Below are 19,675 nucleotides of genomic sequence, written 5' to 3' on the forward strand. Positions count from 1 at the left end.
TATTCACATATGCAATTGAGATGAATTGAAGTTGTAAAGTTTCCATCATAGACTTCCATCTAGAATCCATCATGTTTGTTTTCATTTCTCGGATTATTATATAGATATGTCACATCATCTTTTTATATCCATCTAATAGTAAAATGTTAACTGAAATTTATTTAAACATTACAATGCAAAGCCAAAAATCATTTCAGTTGGGTTAAGGTTGTTTTAAAGGGATAGTTCACCAAAAAATGTAGCCTGGGTGCCAGACGAATTTAGCCCCGCCCACAACATTTGAGTTCGGGAAATTCGGTCTGGCAACTATGCCCTAACAGAAAACCTGAAATCAATAGGTAGGATTTTTTCCTGTATAAATAGCAGAAAGTAGGAATGCACTGATCTGACAATTCATATTTCAAGCAATTCAAAACCATCATGGGAAACATCTGCACATCTCAGCTAAATCTTGGCTTTAATGTATTGGACCAATTTTCTGTCTTCTAATATATCTGCCGATACCTATACTGTAAGGTGGCCGATATATTGTGCATCCATAGAAAACATAGCTGTCAATGTTTTTAAAATTCACTAACAGAACATTTCCAGTTAATGCAACTACTCTTCAGTCTGATTGTATGGTTTAATAACACTTATAGCACACACGTTTTTAAGGACTACAAGTTGTATAGACTCATGGTTGCTTTTCGTCCATTTTGGAGCATGACAGCCCTAATTATTAAAACAACAGTTCAAAAACTCTTTATAATATTTTATGTGTATAAACAGTCAGAATAAAAAGAGAGTCATTCATGTTTGGTATGACATGAATTTGAGTAAATGGTGACAGAATATGAATTTTGGGTGAACTGCTCCCTGCAAGAGTCAAACACACAAAACAATCTTAAACATCTGGACCCCTGGAGCTGTTTCATTTTGACTCTGACTTAAAGCCGCAGTACCCTGAAACTAATCAGAATTAATTACATTACTCAACCGCTTCAGGGCCAATCGGAGCGCAGAACTACAACCGTTGAGGAGAAAATTCCCAGGATGCTCGGGATTCTGGCTAAGCTATGCGATGAGAAAATTGAACCTGTGTCTCGTTGACCGCAACTGACCCTGGACAACACACACACACACACACACACACACACACACACACACACACACACACACACACACACACACACACACACACACACACACACACACACACACACACACACACACACACACACACACACACACACACACACACACACACACACACACACACACACACACACACACACACACACACACATAATTATTCCCAGATTCAAAGTGACATCCACCTTCAATAATATATCACCTTTGAACAGTCATTCTTTGTCCTGCCTCCACGTTCATCTCAAGCCCTGGGCCGTGTGTGTGTGTGTGTGTGTGTGTGTGTGACTTGACCGAACTTTTTGTGACTAAGCTTTAATGAAAAAACGAAATTGTTCACCAAAATCATAGGGACGGTACATGCTGCTTTATTCATCGGCAGACAAATTGAATATTCAAGTTCTAGAACTTAAAACCAGCTCTATATGAGAGCTCTCTGTTGGCGCTGCCAAACGGCTCTCGGCTTGATGAAAGCGTGGCATTGTGGGGGATTTCCAAAAGTCAGCAGTGTCCGACTGGAGCTCACTCCCTTCAGCCCGACGCCAGCTTGTCCGCAGACGCACACACAAAGGTGAAAAGACACAGACTACCTTGACATACTTGACACACAGTCGTTGTGGCGGTACAGATGGACACACACACTCATACGCCTGTCAGTGACTCTGTCTGCAAAACCAAAACACTGACCTGATTTAGCACATTTCACACCTCAGCCAAGAATGCATATGCACATACGGTATAGAGACACAAACATATGTCTGATCCTTATGCTAAACCTCACAAATGCTGCATTCAGTAAGACTAACGTATGGAGATCATGCATTATGCATTGTAGACGGGCTTTACAGAAGATGTTAACTGAAGTATATGTGCATGATAATGTATTTAAACTGTATACACCTGGCCAATGGACATCCAAAGCGAGTGTTTGAGCAGAAGCCGTTCTGATCAGGGCTTGGTTTGGTTTCCTGTGGGAGGAATTTCATTACAAATCAATGTGCTGTGAACCCCAGAGAGATGTCAGCACTTTCTCTGCAGAGATGCTGGACACACACATAGCAGTCTGACAGCCAATGAGTGCTGGGAAACCGTGACAGACTGATGATGACCAAGCCATGTCTGATCACACATACAAACCCGATTCCAAAAAAGTTGGGACACTGTACAAATTGTAAATAAAAGAGGAATGCAATAATTTACAAATCTCAAACTCATTTTGGCCCCACTTTATATTAGGTGGCCTTAAGTACTATGTACTTAAATCAAAAAACTGTGTATTTACAAATGTAACTACAGAAATTAAGACGTATTTATATGCAGGTAATTTTTAAATGTAATTACAATATAAAAACACGTATGTACACAATAAGTGCACTGTATCAAATGATTAATTACAATGTTAGTACATAGTAGTTAAGGCCACCTAATATAAAGTGGGTCTTTTATTTTTTATGCACAATAGAATAAATATAATATATCAAATGGTGAAAGTGAGACATTTTGAAATGTCATGGCAAATATTGGCTCATTTTAGATTTCATGAGAGCTACACATTCCAAAAAAGTTGGGACGGGTAGCAATAAGAGGCCTGAAAAGTTAAATGTACATATAAGGAACAGATGAAGGACCAATTGCAACTTATTAACTGGCAACAAGACTGGGTATAAAAAGAGCCTCTCAGAGTGGCAGTGTCTCAAGTTTAAACATTTGATATGTCATCTATCTATGTGGCATTCTGAAAAAAATATTTAAATTAGAAAATTCCACATCATTGCATTCTGTTTTTATTCACAATTTGTACAGTGTCCCAACTTTTTTGTAATCGGGTTTGTATAAATGTCATATATTTTATTCATAAAGGACAAATTTAATAATAAAAAAGTGACATTAAAGACATTTATAATATTATAAAATAACTTTTGAACTTTTCTGTTTCTCAGGCAATCCTGTAAAATTGTATTTTTTTTCCCACAAAAATGATAAGCAGTTTATAATAAACAGTTTTATATGGTGATCTAGTGCACGAGACATAGAAATGTAAAAAGCAATCATAATTTCACTGTGTTGTGAAATTATTTCATAGTATTATTTTACTGTATTTTTAAACATCAAATTATGAATATCAGTTCTTATATAAATACATACACACACACACACACACATATATATATATATATATATATATATATATATATATATATATATATATATATATATATATATATATATATATATATAAATACACACATATACAGGTCCTTCTCAAAAAATGTGCATATTGTTATAAAGTTCTTTATTTTCCATAATGTAATGATAAAAATTAAACTTTCATATATTTTAGATTAATTGCACACCAACTGAAATATTTCACGTCTTTTATTGTTTAAATACTGATGATTTTGGCATACAGCTCATGAAAACCCAAAGTTCTCAAAAAATTAGCATATCATGAAAAGGTTCTCTAAACGAGCTATTAACCTAATCATCTGAATCAACTAATTAACTCTAAACACCTGCAAAAGATTCCTGAGGCTTTTAAAAACTCCCAGCCTGGTTCATTACTCAACTGCAATCATGGGTAAGACTGCCGACCCGACCCTGTCCAGAAGGCCATCATTGACACCCTCAAGCGAGAGGGTAAGACACAGAAAGAAATTTCTGAACGAATAGGCTTTTCCCAGAGTGCTGTCTCAAGGCACCTCAGTGGAAAGTCTGTAGGAAGAAAAAAGTGTGGCAAAAAACGCTGCACAACGAGAAGAGGTGACCGGACCCTGAGGAAGATTGTGGAGAAGGACCGATTCTAGACCTTGGGGGACCTGCGGAAGCAGTGGACTGAGTCTGGAGTAGAAACATCCAGAGCCACCGTGCACAGGCGTGTGCAGGAAATGGGCTACAGGTGCCGCATTTCCCAGGTCAAGCCACTTTTGGACTACAGAGAAGCAGCACTGGACTGTTGCTCAGTGGTCCAAAGTACTTTTTTCGGATGAAAGCAAATTTTGCATGTCATTCGGAAATCAAGGTGCCAGAGTCTGGAGGAAGACTGGGGAGAAGGAAATGCCAAAATGCCTGAAGTCCAGTGTCAAGTACCCACAGTCAGTGATGGTCTGGGGTGCCATGTCAGCTGCTGGTGTTGGTCCACTGTGTTTTATCAAGGGCAGGGTCAATGCAGCTAGCTATCAGGAGATTTTGGAGCACTTCATGCATCCATCTGCTGAAAAGCTTTATGGAGATTAAGATTTGTTTTTTCAGCACGACCTGGCACCTGCTCACAGTGCCAAAACCACTGGTAAATGGTTTACTGACCATGGTATTACTGTGCTCAATTGGCCTGCCAACTCTCCTGACCTGAACCCCATATCAGCCGCTATCTGTGGGATATTGTGAAGAGAAAGTTGAGAGACGCAAGACCCAACAATCTGGATGAGCTTAAGGCCACTATCGAAGCATCCTGGGCCTCCAGAACACCTCAGCAGTGCCACAGGCTGATCGCCTCCATGCCACGCCGCATTGAAGCAGTCATTTCTGCAAAAGGATTCCCGACCAAGTATTGAGTGCAAAACGGAACATAATTATTTGAAGGTTGACTTTTTTGTATTAAAAACACTTTTCTTTTATTGGTCGGGTGAAATATGCTAATTTTGAGATCGGAATTTCGGGTTTTCATGAGCTGTATGCCAAAATCATCAGTATTAAAACAATAAAAGACCAGAAATATTTTCAGTTGGTGTGCAATGAATCTAAAATATATGAAAGTTTAATTTTTATCATTACATTATTGAAAATAAAGAACTTTATCACAATATGTGAATTTTTTGAGAAGGACCTGTATATATATTTTAACTGGAAAAGGGAAAAATCCCATATCATTTGACAAAACCCATATCGGTTGACCACCACTGAGAAGAGATTCATGATCCAGACATTGTCAACAATAATATGAAAAATAGTTTCAAGAACTTGATGAAGAAATCAAGAAATTAGGAGACCGAGATTGAATGTCTATCATTAGCTTTTCCTTTGATCTCTGATTTATCTGATACACACACTGACTATTTCAAACACTTTCTTCATTCAGCTGCGTTGCATTAGCAGGCGCATGAGGCTTACGCACACACAGAGAGCCGATATACAAACACACACAAAAAGACTGCCATATAAGCACAGGTCATATGCAAAGGCACTGAGAAACAAATCCACGAAGGATGTTACTTCACAAACACAGCTGTGTGAGGAGGTCAGGTGTGTGAGAAGGACGCAAGCTGCACATGAGCATGCGTCTCTGTGTTTGTGGGGTTTTATAGATGAAGGCAGTGTGTGGTCAGTTGATGTATGTTGTGTGTGTATATGTGAGAATGGGCGTTTACACTGGAGAGTGAGAGGGAGTATGAGAGATACAGAAACTTCCTGTAAGGAGTAAACGGGTTGTGTCTCGTTTCCGGCAGTAATCCGTTCGCCCTAAACACAGGAAGGCGGACAGGCTAAATAAGTCATCTCACACACACTTAAGTACTGGCTGGACTCTGGCCAGAATTCTTCTCTCATGCGTTTTCTCCTATCAGAGTCTTACATGATGTGCTCTATCTATTAAACTCTTGAATGTGATATACTGCTGGTATATTGTGAGATCTGTCATTTTAGATGAGAACAGATCTAAATGGAGATCGATCAATAGGTCAGTTCACTGCCTGCATACGCAACAGTGCTGTAGTAGAGACCACCTAAACCGAGACCAAGTCGAGACCAAGACCAGCTTGTGGCGTGACCAAGACAAGACCAGCACTCCTCAAATTCATCTTAAAGATGCATATCTACTGTCTGAGAAATGACATACAATTAATGAATAAATACAATTAGAATAGTAAGTCACTGTAGTGCTGTTACCAATCAAATCACTAACAATACACAGAATGACACAGAAGTTAAATTAAATTGGTACAATTACACCTGCATATATAATTTAGATATTTGCATAGATTAATTTAACATTAAAACATTAACATTATTTAACAGTCACTGAATCATTTATTCAAACGATTTGTTCAAAGCAGCTAATTCATTTAATAACGAAACGTTGCTGAATTAGGTGATTAAAATTTAATATTAACTTCTTGTTTATTAAACGTTTGTATAATCAGTATCATTTGCAATCACGCTTATAGTCATGAAAACAGTTCTCTTGGTCCTGTGATTAATTATATTTTATGTTAACTATAAAAAAAAAGCAAAATCTCTGAATTGTTTTGGGGCATTTTATGATTAACTGAAATACATTTCTTACATACAGTTCCTTTAACGATCTTTCCCTCACAGATTGCGTGACTTTGACACTTCCTGTGGAGTTTAATAAAATCATTGTTGACTATGCCTATTCTAGCCGATTAACGGTTAGTCTACTATTAGGGGACAGCCCTAGTTGTGGATCACATGACAACGCAAATAGGGCAGATGCAGAATGTCCAGACTGTATTCATACTACACTCATTTCATCAAATGCAATATATTCTCTGACAGAGAACTCAGACACAGCTAGAGATTGCAGACAAATAAGATAAGAGAGATGAGAGGAAATAAAGAAGGAAGTCCACAGATGAACGTTCAAAGCAGTAGAGAGATGAAACGATTCAAATTAAAACATTAGAGTGACAGATTTACAAAGACAGCGAGAGAGACTGGAACTCTTGCAAGCTGGGACCGGGTCCAAAGGAACGTGGGGGGTGGACGAGGGGGTCTTCAGGGATGTTTTTGAATGTCTGAGACAGGAAAAGCAGGAAAAACAGGGGTGTTTGGACACCAGGTCAAAAACGAATCCGCTCGCCCCCACGCACACATGAGCCACAAGCACATTCATACTGTAACAACGCCATGCGGTTTACTCCCACTGCGATCGCGCATTTGTATGGAGGAGGCAAAACAAGCTGGTTGTGTTAGTGAGGTCAGAAAGCCCAGAAACTGTCCAGAAAGTGTGTGTTAGTGTGCATACAGTCAGATATTATCCAGGACAAGGCAGCAGGCTCCAGGCAGAGGGGAGCAGGTTGACCTGAGGGTGGGTTACAGGTTCAGAGGTCAAAGGTGAAGCGCCATAACTTTGTCTGTGTGCGTGTTAATGACGGCCTGGAGCCTCTGATGCAGTTTAACAGAGTGCGTAAATTTGCGTTATCCATCGCTCTTCAAAAACAAAAAGAGACACAGAAAAGATGTATTCGGCTCCTGACGCGTCTGAACGAAGAATTAGTTTCGTCTGTGGATACATGAGATATAAGGGATATAATGTGAGAAATAACAGTGTCCAAGTTGAAGAATGTTGGCATTATCTTGGTGGTATGACTAAAATCTTCTGTCACTTTTGGAGTAATTTTAACATATACTGTATATATCTATGGTAACAGTATGTGAACAAATGCCAAAAATCTGATTGGATTGCTAGAAATCCAACCACAAAATGTTTTATACATTACATTGCCATGTATTACCACCCATTTTCAATAATCTGCTGACTTAGATACTTTAAGTCACTATCAGTGCAAAAAAAAAAAAAAAGATTATTTATTTATATAAAGGGTAGACTAGATGAACCACATAATCCATTATAAAATAGCCAATATATGCACAGCTAACCCTAGAATATCAACCAGCTGACATATTTTACCATCATATTGTATACTTTCAGGAGGGATGCAATGATGTATCAACCAAAAATTGGTATCAGTTCAGTTATCTTCACTATCAGCCATTGGTCGATTGTTTAAAAATAGCCAATGATCAATGCCAATTATATCCTGTCATTTAAAAGGGGGCAGAAAAACGTGTAACACTGCAACTCATACACACAGTTCTTGTGTTAAATTTAGAGCTGTCAAAGTTAACGCGACAATAACACATTAACAGTTAAAAGATATGTTAAAGGGGGGGTGAAATGCTGTTTCATGCATACTGAGCTTTTTACACCTTTAAAGACTTGGATTCCCATCCTAAACATAGACAAAGTTTCAAAAACTAATGTTGGACGTTTGATGGAGTATTTCTGTGTTAAAAATACTCCTTCCGGTTTCTCACAAGTTTCGGCGAGTTTTTTTCGAGTATGGGTCGGGTTGACGTTAAATAGAGCGGAAGGTCCTTGTATGGGCTGTACGGGCTCTTCTCCCGGAAGGGTGCGCGCGCGTCACTAGAGGGAGAGAGAGGAAATGCACGCTGTAAACAGTCTCTCAGGTGCAGATCCAGTCGTCCGTGAACACTTATGTCGCGCCGCGCCGTGCTCCACTTTATTCCTATGGGTGACGTCGAGCGACTTCAGCACTTCAGCACAGCATTCCGGGAAGGCAGCGCTGCATTTGAACCGATTTGAACGCAGAAATGACGGGAAGCTTCAAGGCATCACTTCAGTCGCGTCGCAAAGTGGATTTCCACGGTCACTGCTGTCACAGGACTTCACCAAATCATACCAAAGAAGTGTGTTTTTGACAGAGCGGTCCTGCTTTGGAAGATGCCGGTGAGTAAATCAACTTCAAATGTCTCTGCTATTGGCTACCGTCGCATGAGTAAACATCAGTAAACGATACGATCGCGTGCTTCGTCATTCAAATGCGCTAACAGTTACTCCATTGTTGTTCTGTATAACGTTACACTATTCTGACTCTGACGTGCAAAACCGTTTTGCTTGCTACCTCTAAGGTCTAGTCACATACAATAGTCCATAAACCGAATCATGTCCTCATAAACTGCACACAAAGGCCCCTAAATAGAGTACATACCACAGAGATGGACATCCTGATGTTGCCGTTTCTCCTGTTCAATTTATTTCAGCCTCAGATTTGATTGTGGATCATTATCTGTATTAGCTGAGATAGATGGGTTTCTCCACGCTTGAGGACGTCACCGCTTTGCGCGCTCATCATTCTTTAGCTCCGCCCACACGATACGCCTCCAGGTGCTCGGTTTTTTCCGGAAAGACTCGGTACAGCCCATATTTCTTTTATAAATATGATAAAACTAAAGACTTTTCGGAGATATGAAGGATGCCATACTACTCTATAGGTACTCAAGATTGACATGAGATTGACTGAAACTGAGTGTTTCACCCCCCCTTTAAAGGACTGTGAAATCTAATTACATGGACATTTTTATTTTTATTTATGTATTTTCTCTGTTGCGTTCAGTGCTTTCTTCCGGAAACAACGGACCATATAAGACTCCAAGTCACAGTTTATCACTTAGCACAGCGTTCGTGGCTTGACTCGTCGAGACTGTTTTCCAAGATGGCGCCTGTCCGTGACAGATTTAATTTTACTACCCTTTGCCCCATAGACAAGCGTTATAAGCGAATCTATTTTTAGAGATAAAACGCTTTACATTCGATTTTCATGAAAACTCATCCCAGAGAATAATCTACTCGGTAACCATCTGTTAATTACCCCTAGGGTCATTTCTCACCGGAGTTGTCCTTTAAAGCAGGCTCTATTTGACTCTTTGAATCACCCGCAGTTCAAGCCAGGGTTGCCAGGTACACTGTTTTTCCCTACAAAAAACATTATTTGTTTCATCCAATAATCGTAAAGAGCTTTGTACTTAGTTACTATTGGTAAGAAAAAAAAAAGTCTCAGGCTTCAAATTCTGTCCATATTATCACAAAATCTCATTTTGATGCTGTTAAATGCGACGCGAGCGATGGCTGTAGTGCCTTAGTTCAAGCGGCGAGTCTTTTCTTCCACTTTAATACAAGTTATAGCATAAAGAAAACGTGCAATAACATCAAAAGGTGTGTTGAAAGATCGTACAGTACAACTTACTGAAATGTATCATTTCTCAAGTAATCGCTCAAACAGTTTCAACTGCGGAAAAGCTTCTGAACAATATGCCACATAACATTGCATTTACCTCTAACTGTCATACCACGCAGTCTTAGCCTACATATAGAGTTTGACTAGAAGGGGAGGTTTAGATGTCAGACAGTACAAGAAAGACAGAGATCAGAGCAGAAGCCTTTGTAGAGTTCTGATAAGTAAACAGGACTCAAGCTGAGCTCAAGCAGAATGAATCCCTGATAGTGTGTGGGGTGGAGGAAGTCAAAGGTCACAGGTCCACTGCTGAGGTATTAAGAGCACATTTACCACACAATTAATCAAATCTTCAGTCAGCCACCCGCACCACTGCCCTTTGAGGGACCTCAACAACACAGACCATCGTAAAAACATCGTACACTAAATCGATATAGATAAGAAGAGCATCATTATTCCCCTGTGGTGACAATTAAGTTTTTAAATGGTGTTTGTATGTGGTGTATGCTCTCAGACAAACCATGTGCAACAACTGAGAATTTTCTGCAGTGATCTCAAAAAACATGATTTGAAATCGCTGGTGTTTCGGACATCATCAACACGCAGGCTTTAGCATATCATTAAAGGGATAGTTCACTTTAAAATGAAAATGCTGTCATTCTTTACTCACTCTCAAGTTGTTTCAAACCTGTATGAATTTCTTTCTTCAGCTGAACACAATCCCTTGGGTTCAGCTGAAGAAAGAAACTCATACAGAATTTATGAATTTTTTGAAGAATGTCAGTAACCAAACATTTAACTGGAGCTATTGACTGCCATAGAAGGAAAAAAAAATACTATGGAAGTCAATGGCTCCAGTTAACTGTTTGGTTACTGACATTCTTCAAAAAATCTTTCATTTTAAAGTGAACTATTCCTTTAACTTCAAGAGAAGCCAGGGTATCTTGGTATATTTTTCTGATGATATGAAAAATGGGGAACATTTAGCAGTATAGTGGGTGAATTATGTATATTATGATGCTATGATGAACTATATTCCTTTCTCCTTCGAGCAATTTCAAGGATGCTGATTTTTAGAAGAAAAATTGCCTGAGATGGTGAACAGGAACATTAGTGTGTAACACTAGCAACACATCATTAGCTGTGTGATAACATATTCAAGCAAAAGGCTAATTATATTAATTATCTTTATGTGACCTACGTTGTATTTAAAGAAATATACCTCAGTGCAGTCTTTACTCAGTCAGTTGGCTGACGAGAGAGTGGAGGCGGGGATCATTTGCATATTCATGAGGCCACGTATATGAAATGAAGCAAGGGTGTAGAGTTACAGTCAAGGTAATTTTAAGGCATTTTTTTAAAGAAAATTTTATAAATATGTATTTTTGGTGATCAAATATGTGTTACAGGATAAAATGATTGACTACGGGGGACTTTAAAGTCACACATGTGGGTCTTTTATAACCATTTCAGGTAATCCGATCACAAGTGGTCAGGCAAATTGATTGCTGTTTACAATTGCTAGTAACATGCGTCGCCTGTGATCCAATTTCCGGAGGTCTCTAATTTTGTTAATGCATAAATCATTTGTCAGTGTGCCTAAAGTAAAAGGTCTTCTTTGGCAAAAATACATTTCCTTTATATACACAGGATTTACTCCCTTGAAACTTAAATTGGAATGTCATTGTTACCGTCACTGAACTTCTCAAACACACACACACACACACACACACACACACACACACACACACACACACACACACACACACACACACACACACACACACACACACACACACTTCAGCCCAAGCTGATTATAGGCTAGTGCATTTAGGCTACCCAGCACTAGATTCATCATGGTTAGTTCCTTCACTAATACACGCTCACATAGAATATTTTCTTCCTTTCTTTTTTCCGTCCTTTTGTTTTGTAATTCTCCTTTTTGAAATTTCTCTCAGATCGGTTTTGTATTTCTGCTTAAACAATGCGTCGCTTAATGAGAGTCTGCGAATGAATGTCTGATGATATAACATTAATATTTCTATCATTTATGATTTATCCTCTACCTGGAACCCACAATAAATCAGAAGGTTGTTTTTTATTACTTGGCCCACCTGACCTGCGGATTAACCACAGTTCTCCACGGATATAACCGTGATCCGAGTGTCATATCTCATAGCAAATATGACATTTCCAGCAGAACGCTCATTGTCACATGAACCACAATACCTGAGCAAGGAGCAAGCAACCACCTACAATGCCTTGCATCACGGTGTAGACTTATTAATGGGCAAGCCACTCACATTTTCTTCACTAAATACAACACTGTTAAATAATTCTAGTGCTTTTTTTTTTTTAACCTAAAACATGTTTGACACCATAATGGCGGTGTTTTGAAAAAAAAAATTAAAAACCTGACATTTAGCATGAATATAATTACACACTCTGTATGCTGGGCTGTGAGGTAACGGGAATGGGTGAAAGAGAGTACTTGTCGACAGCTCTTCTTGACCACAACACCCTCTCCAGCAAACACACTCTAACATACACACATTCCCCATGCCAGGGCGGCACACCAGCCGCACCAGGCTCATGCCCATCTTTCCTCAGCTTTGTGTCAGCTTATTAACTTTAAGCTCTTCTCTAAAACCATCTTAGTGGGACAGCAGAAGCCAAAGAAACCAAACCTGTCAAAATTCACAGCCATAGTCAACAAATCATAGCATTACCTGCAGCCAAGGCCATAGCTTTAGCAAGGACACAGTCACCCGCCAACTCCTGTTTTTAAAGCCACTCATGAAATCAAATTGAAAAATGTTATTTTTCTTTTTTTTATGGAATATTGCAGTGTTTATTATGTAAGCAATTAGGTACAAAAGGCTGTGCTGTATCATGAATAAGTCATGGCTGAGGGGCATTGTTTTGTACATCGCGAAGCCTGCGAGTGCCTGCAACTCTATCAGCCGTGATCTATTCACGATACAGCACTAGCCTTGAGTAGCTTATTGCTTTTATAAAACGGTTACCACACAATATAAATATTAAAGGCAAAAAAAAAATGCATCAATGCAACTTTTTTATGAAGTAAAACATTAAAAGCCCACTGCAAAAAATAGTCCCCTACCGTGAACACCAAGAGAAGTTACATTTTTACGGCATTAGATACACTGAAAAAAAAGGTGTGTTGGATTTACATGATTTAATCATGTGCATTGGTTCCACATGACTCAATTAAGTTAAACAAACACAATTTGTTCACATAACTTCAACATCATGGAATGAAGTAATTTTCAGGTAACCCAATTGAGTAGTCTCAAAATGATTTTAGTATGGCTTCCTAACAAAATGGTGTGCACAGGGGGGCTTGAGACCGTGACTTTTTAATCAAATCACATGCTTATTTTGTTAAAGTTTGTTTAGTATATTTTAGTGGTGACTTGACTGATTTATAAGACTGCACAAGCTAACTTTCATTCTGTTAGCCAGCCATAGCACATAATGAACATGTCAATGCTATGTATGAGATTCTCTTTAATGGCATGTGTTGTCTCAGTCCACAGTATAAGCAATCGCTCCGCTCTTCTCCACTATGGTAACCCAGTACAATTTGAATGATTCTAATTATTCCAACATAATTAAACATTAAACACTATTACACAATATAAAGTCTTCCCCTTATCTAATTTTGCCCAAAAAACACATTAAATAACACTTAAGTTCAAAATGTTTACTCTTTTTGTCAAGTCCCATGCAAAGCATGCTGGGAACTACATTTTCAGCAAAAATCATGTTCGAGTACTTGATTGGTTCACATTAACCCCAAATAATGTAATCTAGTAGATTGCACATTTAAGAGAATTAAATTAATTGAAAGCAAAGAAATCATGTTTAGAAGAGAAACCCAATTTTGTTGCTTAGATTGCAAAAAATAAGATTACGTAAATTGGACAATGTGTGTTTTCCTTTTTTTTTGAGTGTAGTGGCAAAGACTGTCTTTATGAGTGAGTTACTCAAATACTTATATTGAAATTACTTTTATAATAAACGTTTTGTGAACACGGAATAAGACACCAATCAGATTAATTTAAATCCCCCAATCAAAGCTTTTCTGTGAAAAGAACACATATACTATCCGGCGTTTTACCTTAAAGCTACACTGTGTGATATTTTCCCCCATCTAGCGGTGTAAAGGTATATGACCATCCAGTGAATAATAGTTTCTGTTCCTCTCAATTCTGATTTCGTCTTAACTCCTACGGTGGCCGATTTAGTCCAAGATTAACATGGCAATCCCCCTCTTCACATTCAACACGGTGCCATCGAGTGTTAAAATGCGAAAGGCGAAACTTGAATTTACGGGTATGTCCCTCTTTGGCTAATGTACTTTCAAGATGGAGGGGCAACATGGCGACCAGCATTCAAACCCCTCACCCGTATGTATTTTCAATGGCATATTATAAACTTACGAGAATACTTTATTACTTGAAAGAAGTAAATATACATTAATGAGCACATATATTTTTGAAAGAACTACGTGTTTTTAGCTTAGACACACCTACATCTCCGATGCCCTGGGGATGAGCAGATACACATCCAATTTTCATTTTTGGGTGAACTATTCCTTATCACTAGCCTGGATGCCAGCCGAATTTAGCCCCGCCCACAAAAAATTTAGGTCGGGCAATTCGGTCTGGCCTTGCTCCATAGAGGAGTAATTATCCCCGAACAGAAACTGTTCGGACCAATGAGATCATCAGGGCGGGCTTTAGCCGATGACGGACAGATGATCAACAGTAACGTAATCATGCACGTCATCAAAGGGGCTTGGATTATATTTGTTTGAATCCTAAGCAGAGCTTGTTTGTATATGCATTCACCATCACAATTTCTCTCAGAAATGATGATCATATTGAGTAAGTACTCTGTGTATCATTAAAACGATCGTGTATTCCAGCCTGATTTCAGCGCGTGTGCAGACAGGGTTGCCAAGTTTTTACAACAAAATGCGGCAACTACTAGGGGGGTTCTCCGGTGAAAAAAATGGAGTTTGGGAGGTAAAATGTGTGTTAATTTGGCAAGGTTGCCTGCTAAATTTGGCACTCCAGGGTCTATATATCACATAATTGTCGCTTCAACTCGCAGACATAGAAAAGAACCCACGGAAAAAACGCGGACTTGGCATCACAGTGCAGTTGAGCTCTGTTGACATTTGACAACTCTGTTGACATTTGACCTTCGTTGCTCTGATTGGTTGTAGGTCTGTCCAATTGAAGTCTTTCCTAGTTCAGTTGAAACACGCCTCATAATCACAGCCCAATGGAGCAGTTTCAGACTCATATTCTGAATTGAGTATGACCACGTCAGGCTACCTTATCACAGCAGACACTCAAACTGATTTTATATTATGAACATAACCTGAAGAAAAATTCTGTATCTAAATGCAGGTAATACACTCGCTCACTCAATCTCCCTCTCATAATACTCTACCTAATACAGTAAGCTTCAATGAATGAAAGAATATCAATGAGAACAAACATATGTTTAAGTTGCTTATTGTGGTTGCTAAGGGTGTTGTGCAGTGATGACACAGAACAGTTGGGTGAAGCGGTCACAGCCGTGAATATAAAAAAAAACCCCAGCTATTGATCAATCAGAACTGGAACTAACCGTTTATTATCCATGCACATCATCATTATTATATTTGTATTATTCAAGTGCCCTTGTAATCTTTTAATTCAAATAATTTCACCTTTTATTGGAGTGACATCTCTTGGCTGATGAAGTGTTTACTGGCATGGGACAACCTGTCACTCAAATGAGATCCACTAAAAGCAAAAGAGCTTCCGTGATGGTTAGGATCATGCTGTCTATGTAGGCAGTAGATAGCGCACTTGTTTTCAGAAGAGATCTATAGACTCAGTGAAGAAGAGTGAGGCCTGGTTGGATGGGTGCCTTTATTAACACTGTCCAGCTTTCCCATACTGCACCCCAGGAGGGTGAGAGGGGTAACCGCAGACCTGAAGAAAGAGCCAGGCTCATGCCAGTATTTTCAATAACACAATTTCAGCCTCTGGTTTCGGAGATCCAGCTTGCAAATATCAGAGGGGGAAAAAAAAACATCAAATGGAAAATAAAATTAAATATAATAAACAAGGGGAGAGAGAGGAAGAAAAAGAACGTATTTATTACTTTGGGGAAAATTAAGGATCTTGTTACGGATGGTGTTTAGAGTGCAAACAGAAACTAGCACTGTGCGCTCAAGGCTGAATGCAGATATTTGATTTCCCAGAGAGAGCCTAATTACTGAATATTAACTTTTGGGGGCAAAGACAGACACAAACACACACAAACCCGCACAAACCCGCACACATGCGCGTGCACACACACACACACACACACACACACACACACACACACACACACACACACACACACACACACACACACACACACACACACACACACACACACACACACACACACACACACACACACACACACACACACACACACACAGTGTTTCATGTTTTATGACTTTATACTGTACACCTGCATTCTATCCTCATACACATATACACTGAACTACAGTATTTCAAAATATCTGTCTTTTGTTTACAATTATTTACGCAGTAATCTGTTAACCAAGTGTTCTTAAGTGAACACTTGGTTAACTGTTGGAGGAAAACATCTGACGTGTCACTATTTTCATGAACTTATTAGTTCCCTTTGTTTGTTCTCAGCCATTCTCTGTTCGTCCTCCTCTCAGATAGAGTTCGGTTGTCCATTTTGATTTCCTGTGTTCTACTATAAATTCATTATTAAAGATTGTTCCGGTATATTCTTCTTTTTTGTGCGCTTTCATTACTCAACCATTTCATAACAAGGGTCTTTACTGTCACTTTTACTGTCACAACAATTTGATGCATCCATGTTAAATAAAAGTATTTACTTATTAATTTCTTTCCATAAAAAATCTCACCCTTTTGAGCAGTAATGTGTACATCACATACTTATAGTAATATTGTCCAATGCACATCGCCTCTCTAAACACTTCCAAACATTTAAACAGAAATCTGATATTTTAAATACACCCACCCCCCCACCCCCCACCCACACACACACACACACAAAATCCATTGTCCAGTCAATATTGTTTCGACCCCACAGGCTTTAAAAATGTCTTCTTTGTGTTTCGCAGAAGAAAGAAAGTCATACAAGTTTTAAATGACTTTTTTTTTTTTTTTGGGACGTATGCCTTTACGTGCACATGAACTGTAATGACAATATAGTGTAATAAAAGCAGAGATGCAGCATGCATTAGGTAGTGCTGCTCTTTTTTTATATAGCTTGGTTGCAAACAAGTGATTAGCATAATGTTTTACATGTTAGTAAACCCCCCCCCCCCACTAGAAAGTTGAAGGTTTATAAGCTTGAGTGCTGATTGCTGTTTAGCTGTTTGGCGGTTTGGCTGATGCGGCCAATCTGGCCTATTTCTGCCTTGTGTTTTTCCTGATTTGTTTTAATGAGTTCCTATGGGCTGAGCTTTCCTGCTGATCTCTTTACGGCCACAGGAACCAGAAACTCCATCAAAAACAGCCTGTGAAAACTAATAACGGAGGAGCGAGAGGATATTAGTCTGGAACGCTCTTTTTTACATGTTCTAGTGTGGTTAAGATGTTTTGATAAGCTAATATTTTTTTCCCCCCTTAAATCTCTCTGAAGACCTTCATTTTGCTTTTTCTTCTCGCTTGGCTCGCTGTTTTCCACATTTCTCATTAAGGTCTCTGTCATTTCTCTACCCACGTCTCCCTTACTCCCTCTGTCCTCAACATATTTGACCCTTGACCTGTGATGTGATGCACACGCGTGTATCCGCCCCAGACGGGCCTCAGTGAAAGCATTTCCTTTTCACTTTGCATCCTCAGAGAGCTAAACACCCACTGGAGTACTCCAATCCAAGCTGCCTCACAACTCTACTGATGCTTAAAGAATCTCTCTGTTTTTCCCCAAAGCCAAACACAGAGTGTTTACTGAGTGCTGTTGCCAGTTAGGCTGTTTAGACTGTTTACTCACTCACTGCACCTGCAGACACCAGCGTAAACTATACAGAGAAGATTACCAACAGCAGAACACAACCATCAGCTTAAATCAAAAATGTATATACAGAGAACCTGATATTCTGATCATTTCAATAATGTAACATTAGTATCACGAATGTTTGTTCAAAACAAGCCTTTGTTCATCAGAACAAAGATACACAGAGTTGGTTAGTCGTCTGGATAGATGGATGAGTGAATGGATGTATGTATGCATGTATGTACGCATGTACGGATGGACGTATGTACGGATGGATGGATTAGTAGACCAATGAGTGGATTGATGGATGGATCAGTGGATGATGGACGAATGAATGAGTAGATGGATAAATGGATGATCAGAAGATAAATAAGTGACTGGATGATGCATGAATTGTTAGATGATAGATGGATGAATGGATCAATTGGTAGATGGATGAGAGGATTGATGGATGGATCAGTAGATGGATAAATGATGATCAGAAGATTAAGTGAATGGATGGATGAATGAATCGATAGATTGATGGATGAGTGGATTGATGGATGGATGGATGGATGGATGGATGGATGGATGGATGGATGGATGGATGAATGAATGAATGAATGAATGAATAGATGGATGGATGGATGGATGGATGGATGGATGGATGGATGGATGGATGGATGGATGGATGAGTGGATTGATGGATGGGTTGGTGGATGGATGATGAATGAATAAATGAGTGGATGGACAGATGGATGAATGAATGAGTAGATGGATCAGTAGATGGATAAATGGATGATCAGAAGATAAATAAGTGAATGATGAATGGATGGAATGGTAGATGGATAAGTGAATGGACGAATGAATCAATAGATGGATTGATAGATGAATGGATGGATGGATCAGTGGGTGGATAAATGGATGATCAGAAGATAAATAAGTGAATGGATGAATGAATCGATAGATGGATAAGTGGATTGATGGATGGATCAGCAGATGGACGGATAAATGAATAAATGAGTGGATGGGTGGATGCATGAATAAATGGATGAATTAGTAGACCCATGAGTAGATTGATGGATGGTTCTGTGGATGATTGACGAATAAATAAGTGATAAATAAGTGAATGGATGGATGGATGGAGGCAGGGATGGATGGATGCATGAATAAATGAATCTATAAATGAATCTATAAATGAATACTGCAGACAGATGAATTGAATAATGGATGGATGGGTGAATAAAAGTATGAATGTACAGATAAATGAAATAAGGATGGTTCAATGGATGGGGGGATGCCAGATTCCCATGGCTAATAATAAAGTACTGTATATATTTATAGTGATGACTGAAACGCTAGAATACACTCCTGTGAAATCTATTAAACATCCAGGAGCTTTACGTGACTACTGTCCCTGAACAGTGCCAACCGAAAAAATAATTATCTATGAACTTATTTCAGATTATCCACCTTCAATATAAATGGAGGTGGGTACTTCAGGGCGCATAACTGTTTTAACATGATTTCTGGTGATCTTCTGAGATTTAAGGTGCAGTTTCAGCAAATATCGATTGTCCTTTAGAGCCATGAATACCTGAACAGTATGTACCAGACAAAGAGACCGTGAAGGAGAGGCCTAGAGAAATCCCTTCATCTTCAACTCTCACAATAGAGATGGAGATATGTAGCACATCTCATTGAGGATGTCATATAGA

At 38.9% G+C, this 19,675-nt stretch overlaps 1 protein-coding gene across 1 annotated transcript in view; it reads right to left on the minus strand.

The window, feature by feature from the left end:
* The window catches only part of scfd2 (sec1 family domain containing 2), a 171,697-nt gene that overhangs the window by 115,137 nt on the left and 36,885 nt on the right, over nucleotides 1–19,675 (minus strand). The window lies entirely within an intron of this gene.

This window comes from Pseudorasbora parva, chromosome 15 (genome assembly GCF_024679245.1).
Source record: "Pseudorasbora parva isolate DD20220531a chromosome 15, ASM2467924v1, whole genome shotgun sequence".
Classification (NCBI taxonomy): domain Eukaryota; kingdom Metazoa; phylum Chordata; class Actinopteri; order Cypriniformes; family Gobionidae; genus Pseudorasbora; species Pseudorasbora parva.